This window comes from Macrobrachium rosenbergii, chromosome 39, assembly GCF_040412425.1.
Source record: "Macrobrachium rosenbergii isolate ZJJX-2024 chromosome 39, ASM4041242v1, whole genome shotgun sequence".
Lineage (NCBI taxonomy): Eukaryota > Metazoa > Arthropoda > Malacostraca > Decapoda > Palaemonidae > Macrobrachium > Macrobrachium rosenbergii.
Window position 1 is genome coordinate 22037631 of NC_089779.1, and position 7692 is coordinate 22045322.

The following is a 7692-nucleotide window of genomic DNA, read 5'->3' on the forward strand; positions in this document are numbered from 1 at the left end:
TATATATATATATATATATATATATATATATATATATATATATATATATATATATGCCAACACATATTTGTATATATATAATCAGTAAGTTACAAACGTCCTTTAATATCCAATTCGCTCTAACTCGGAAATAACGTATTTTCATATATGTTACCGAAGGGGAATTTTTTTAGTTGATAATAAGTTCGTCGTCCCGTGCGCTCGAACCAGCGAAGGACAAGAACTCAGGACTACAGTGGACGCATATATTACTAAAAGGACCTCATTCAAACTGGATGGTATCTAATGGAGTATTTATTCAGAAAAAGTTACAAGATTTCTTGGAGAAACAGTCCACATTATCAATATGCGCACGCATACTTGATAATGTGGACTGTTTGTCCAAGAAAGTTTGTAACTTTTCTGAATAAATACTCCATTAGATACCATCCAGTTTGAATGAGGTCCCTTTAGTAATTCTACTATTGCACAGAACAATTGTGTATGTGATAAGTTAATATATATATATATTTTATATATATATTTTATATATATATATATATATATATATATATATATATATATATATATATATATATATATATATATAATACATTCATGTATCTGGTCACACATCGCACATACGCACACACATACACAATTTTATATATATATATAAATATATACAGTATGTATATATATATATATATATATATATATATATATATATATATATATATATATATATATATATATATATATATATATATATATATATATATATATATATATATATATATATATATATATATATATATATATATATATATATATATATACATACATACATACATACATACATACATACATATATATATATATATATATATATATATATATGTATAATATGTATGTATGTATGTATGTATGTATGTATGTATGTATGTATTTATTTATGTATGTATGTATATATATATATATATATATATATATATATATATATATATATATAAACTGTAGTCAAGGGCAGGAATACTCTGGAGATTCACACTTCTTTTATTGCTTCCTAGGTTTCGTGATTCATAATCACACCATCAGGGAATTCTATGGAAAATGAAATAAATTAATAAAAGTACTGAACAGCTAAAACTGAATTACGTTAAAACATTAGTCATTAAAAATCTATAAAGGCTGTTCAAAATTACACACACAAGAGCACACTTAAATACATACACACAAAGCTTAAAATCACGTTACACACGGACACATATGGTTACACAAGAGCACATTAAAAATAGCAAAATCACAAAACCCTCCAAATAAATTACAAAAAAAGAATAAAAAATTGTCTAATTTTAAGAAAAATTATTTCTAAGAATGGAGAAAAAAAGACAGTAATATACTTATAAAACAAAAGCAGAAGACGCTCACCTCTTACAATGCAAACGACGAAACCACACTAACAGTAAAAGAAAAATATATACAGAAAAAACAAAACAAAAAGATCAGAGGTACAAATAGTAATGACCTATGGCAAAAACAATGGAATTGAGGCAGTTTGCGTGTTTAATGAGGGAACCCGCAGTTTAATACTTAAAGACTCGAGTATCTGCAGTTTCTGTTGGTTCTGTGCTTGGCCAATAACTTTAAAATCATCATAATTTATCTGTGTTTTGCACTTGGTGGCATGATTTCTTATGCAGGATAGCTCTGGATTGGAGAGTCGGACACACACAGATTTGCAGGTGGGTGGCTCCCCTACCCTCCCATTCCTTGACATACCCCAGACCCACCTGTGGAGGACAAACAGGTTTGCAGGGGGAGGGTGGCTGTGTCATGTCTCCCCTCTTGTCACCCAGGGGAGGAGAAACAAGATCCACTCGGATTATAGCATTTTAGATAGATAGCTAGTACGGTTTATAAAGCGTAAATCCCTTTAATCTTTGGAGAATTGGTTCATCTATCAGGAATTACTGAATTTATGACAATGACTACCAAGCCTTCAAACTAACGAATAATTAATTTTGTAAAATGCCAGAACCTGATGCTATATACGAATTCTCTCTCTCTCTCTCTCTCTCTCTCTCTCTCTCTCTCTCTCTCTCTCTCTCTCTCTGTTCCGGGAGCAAAAGCTTTGGAAATAATTAGGTTATTACAGAACGTTTTCCCAACTTTCAGAAATTTGAAAACAAAGTTTTCTGGGTAAATTTTTCCGTTTGTCCCTCCCGAATACCGTGAGAGAGAGACTCGAGCGGTTCTGAAGCATTCTGGGTCTCTTAAAATTTAAAATGTTTAGGAAGTATTAGCTGAAACATTCACGAAACATCAGTCAATCTGGAAACGTCATTTTTAGTTTTCTGCAAAAGAAAACTTGTGCCGGCTTTGTCTGTAGGTCCGCACTTTTTCTGTCCGCCCTCGGATTTTAAAAACTACTGAGGCTAGAGGGCTGCAAACTGGTATGTTGATCATTCACCCTCCAATCATCAAACATACCAAATTGCAGCCCTGTAGTCTCGGTAGTTTTTATTTTATTTAAGGTTACTGTTAGCTATAATCGTACTTCTGGCAGCGCCATAGGTACCAACAACATAGGCCACCACCGGACCGTGGGTGAGTTTTATGGGCCGTGGCTGAGGCCACCACCGGACAAAAACTCGATTGCGCCAAAGGAACTTGGCGCATTTTTTAACTTGTTTTCTCTCTATATTAACTTTCGCTGGTGAACTGAGGCAGAGAATTGCATTGCTGTTTGCGGGTTTTTCTTCTGACTTTCCAGTTTTCTTGAAGGAAACATTTGGATTTTGGGTGTGCGCACCCCCGTGCGCAAGACCTGTTGCTATAAGGACCATTTTGCTCCTACTTCGGCGTCCGGACAAAACAATATTGTCAGTGTTACGGTCATTCTTTTCATGTTTTAGTTTTATGGTTGTGATGTTATCAGAGTACTGTACACCTTCTACCTACCTGCACCTTTGGTCTCTTGGGTGAGAAACAAGGGCCGGGGTTCTCAGCAAATAAGAGAATGATGCGGTCGGCGTTGAGATGTTGAAATGAACAGATAATCACGTTATATATCATAATAAAAGGCCTCAGTGAATAGGTGACGAGGAAAAAGTAGTCTGGCCTCATGTTGTGTCGGAGGAGTTGGGTGACTGGGCTAAAAGTACTTGTTTAGAAACAGTACTTTATTTATGAAAACAGTCTTTTAAACTCCGTTTCTCCACGTTGGAAGGAGGCCAATAAAGTTAACATGGTAATCCTAAGAATTATGATCGATGGTATATAAAAGGGCCCTGTGTGGTTGTACTGCCACACAACATTTGTTTATTAGCAAATACTTTAGGTTCAGGTGATCATGGGGAGGCGACTTTGGTGCCTCGGGCTCAAATGAAAGCATGCAACTGGTGAATGACAGCGTCTCTCAGTACCAGCATATTCGTGCACCTCAAACTGAAATAACTTCTTAGATCATTTCTTATGAAACTATATATAAATAAATGCTGTATAACTTGATGCCACATTGACTGCTGTACTTGGTATCCTCGTTGTCGACGTATGTCAAAAGCAGTATCTGGAACTTCGAGGAAATGGGTATGATTCACGAAAAGCTGCGGGCCATTTCGTCTCTTCTTCATCAGAAGAAATACGAACTGAAGAGGAGGGGAGGACGTGATGTCTCGAAAATGTTAGAGAATTATGCTCAATACACTTACGGGTGGTTCTCGCTCATTGCTGACTGACACTGAGCTTCTGGTAGAATGGAGTGGTCATATAGGATACAGAAGTCATGTTCTCTATTCGAACCGATTCTTCTTTCATATTCTTGGAGGAATTTGCCTCAAAGCGCTCGAGACATACCGAAGAAAACATACGAAAGAGTAGGTTTGCTACATAGCGCTGCTTTTCCCTGGGTATAGTGGCTCTACAAGATCACCAAGCGACCTTTGTCAGTACAGTCAAGAAATCTGTCATATTCTCTTAGGGACCCCATACACGCTCACTCCAAACTGTCAGTTGGAGTGAACTGAAAGACTGAAGAACTGCAGTCCTATCCACACACTATTCACTTCGGCTTGCAGGTATAGTCTCAGCTCTTCTTGCGACTGTGTGGTGAGAGGACAGCCATGGCCACTCCTCTTACGCCAGAAGATATGGAGACACTTTGTCTGAGCACAGCTGGTGTGTTGATAATGATGTTAACTAAAAAGAAACGCAAACGAGAAAAACTTAAGTATACCCTAGTTTAGCCAGACCACTGAGCTGATTAACAGCTCTTTTAGAGAGGGCTGGCCCGAAGGATTAGACTTATTTTACGTGGCTAAGAACCGGTTGGTTACCTAGCAACCAGACCTGCAGCTCACTGTGGAATCCGAACCACATTATACCGAGAAATGAATTTCTGTCACCAGAAATAAATTCCTCTAATTCTTCAGTGGCCGATAAAAATGGACAAAAGACTAGTTGTTGAAAAGACACAAACTATCTCACATGAACATTTTGTCGGAATTATTATTTGAGAAAGGCGACTGGTTTAACTATCTTAGAATGGACCATGAGACTTTTTTGGAATTGCTCTCCATAATAAAACCCTTCATAAAAAACAAGATGCCTGTATGAGGAAATCCATATCAGCCCATGAAAGGTTGATAGCCACAACGAGATTCGTCGCAACTGGACGAAGTTACGAGGATTTAAAGTTCACCACCATCATTTCTGCCCAATCACTAGGGAAAATTATACCTGAAACTTCCAAAGCAATATGGACTTCACTGCGGAAGGAATATTTGAAGGTAAGCAAGTTTCAAACCAAAAACAAATATTTATTTTCAATTGAAGAACTACATTTAAAACATATATAATAATAGCTGACGAAAAATTTGTATCATTAAGCTTCACATAATCATATGTGTATACATCCATTTATATATATACATACATACATATATACATATATATATATATATATATATATATATATATATATATATATATATATATATATATATAGCTCCACTCATTCTTTATACAACACTGCTTTGATCTATGTACGTTTTATAAACATTTCTTTATGGTACTAATTGTATTTACCTTTTTTTGTGCAACATTACAAATATTCTTTGTAATATTGAAAATATGGAAATGGTTTATTACTGTAATAAACATGACTGTATGGAACGGGAAATTTTCCTTACCTCATCAATGTTATTTACGGATTCTCTTGGAGTTTCCTGGTCCTTGAGGAACATCAGCGATTGAAAGTACCATAATGTTGGGTGGTACAAAACCTCGCTGCTGGCACCTGATCTCTGCGAGTTGATTACTTTTTTCTACTCTTTACGAAAAGCAGAACGCATGCTGTTAATTTTCTTGGCTACTGTATCTTTAGCAGCTGAACTATCTTTCTGTTGTAATTTTGAAACTAAAATATCTAGATGCTGCCTTTTTACGACTGTCAGAATAGTCAGCACTTTTTATTTTCCATCATGAAGGTTGTCCTCTGTAGAGTTCAATAAACTCTTCCCGTGAAGTCGACATCACTAGCCAGTTCACAGACACAACCTCACTCTCGAAATGTTAGGCCAAACTGACAATATACTTCACGCTTCCCCTCACACGATGAAAAAGGTTGCCAATGCTACAGTACTGAAGGCTAGTTTTTCAGTAATCACGTAAGTCCGTCATTTCACACCACAGGCCAGTCTTTCAGTGCAAACTACCCCCATACACGCTCAAAAACTGGCTTGCAAACCTCTAGTACGACAGTCTAACTGACGTTTGGAGTGAGCGTGTATGGGACCCCTTTTAGCGGTCTTCAGTTCGAAGGCCACTCATAACGGGGGACAACTGAGTGCTTAATGCTTCACTCAGCAGTTTAGGAAGAAAATGTCGGTATTGTTTTGTTTTGCTCTTGAGCCATTCTCTGTTTTATATATATATATATATATATATATATATATATATATATATATATATATATATATATGAGAGGTAAAGGAAAATGATTTACCCCCTAATTGCCCTACAACATTACCCAGGCATTATTAACACCACGAGGAAAACGACTGGAAACTGAAAGGATGTGTAAAAACAGAACTCGTATTAGCCTCATTATGACCATCTGCCATAAACACTATTCTACGAACTTAGGAGCAATATGGCTGACGTCACACCGATGCCATCGCCATTAATTTCCATTTTCCGTAAGAGGCTTCTGTTGTCGGCGTTGCCACGGCAACTACCCTCTTGTTTTTGTTTTTGAAAGGCAGCTTCTGTTGTAAGTAGCAGCATTTTGAACATTCAGAGGAACACACTGCTTTGTCCTTATCATCTCTCTCCTCCTGATGGAACGCAATTTGCATTGCGAAGAAACACCGATGCTGGAAGCGAACTTGTGAAGAAGTCTCAGCCAACGGATAGATGGACGTAGAACCTTTGTTTACGGAATGAAATACTTATGATTATCTCCTTGTTCCTGTTCATAAAGATCCAAGATAACAAGCACGTCTAAAACGAGTTCTTGGATCTTTGATTTATTTTACATTATTTGAGGAATAAATTCCAGTAACCGGCTTGAGAAAGCCTGTGAAGAATTACCAATATTCTTCCGTTAAGAAAAAGATTTAAGCGAACGACCAATCAATAATATCGGAAACAAGAAGCAAAGTCACTCATCCGCCTAAACCTCTTTCCAAAAAGCTGTTTATAGATGGAGGTTCTGAAATGATTAAAACTTGCAAAAGTTTTCAGTATTACATTTTAATTAGATTAATTAAAAAAGGATTTTGGGTAAGTCCAAAACTAATGAAACCTAAGAGGATTTCTTCTTCTGTTAAAAATAGGACTCCTGGTTGTCATTCCTTTTATCATTTTTTTAACCTGAACTCTTTCGTGATTATTTCTGGGGTCTTCTTGTAGACCCTTATTTGGTCTATTGGTGGGCTGTTAAAGCTTTTAGTTATCTTGAAGATTTTAAAGTCTTGTTTTCCTGCATTCGTGTAAATCTATATGACCTCCTACACTGAAAAGATATACTTTATTAGACATGTAATTACAAGCATATCCTATTAGTTAATCCAACATTCTTGATTTGAATTCCATTTGCAGGACAGCATTTTGCGTTTCAATACGCATGCTGCCTTTTTAAAAAAAACTAACGATCTCGATCAGATGATGCTGCTGCCTTTCATATTACACTAATGTACCATACCGTCAACAATGACGGTAGTTTAGGAGAGGGCTAGACGGCAAGTCCTGACTTTTGGAGGTTAGAAGATTCCACAACTGTACTAGGTAAACCATTCAACATTTCAATTGTAACCAAGATATAACTCCTGGCAAACTGAATACTATTGAACCTGATATGGTGTTCGCCCCAGCAGCATGGCTAGTGCTGTGAACAAATATAACGAAGTCAGGTAAAGGAGAATGCAGAGGATATTTGTCGTTGTATTACGTTTTATGCAACAAACATGGCAAAATAAACTTGACTGATGACATAACTTGATCCAAGAGTTTGAAATGAGAGTCAGCACCTAAAGACCACACTGGAGAACAGCACTCCAAACAAGGAAGAAGAAAACAGCTAAAACTGTTAGATATAAAATGTCAACATTACGAAACATTCGATAGAACTTTCGCAAGATAACAGCATTTTGAGAAACAGAGGAAGCAATAATACATATATATTTCTCGAAACTCATTTCTCACCAAAAG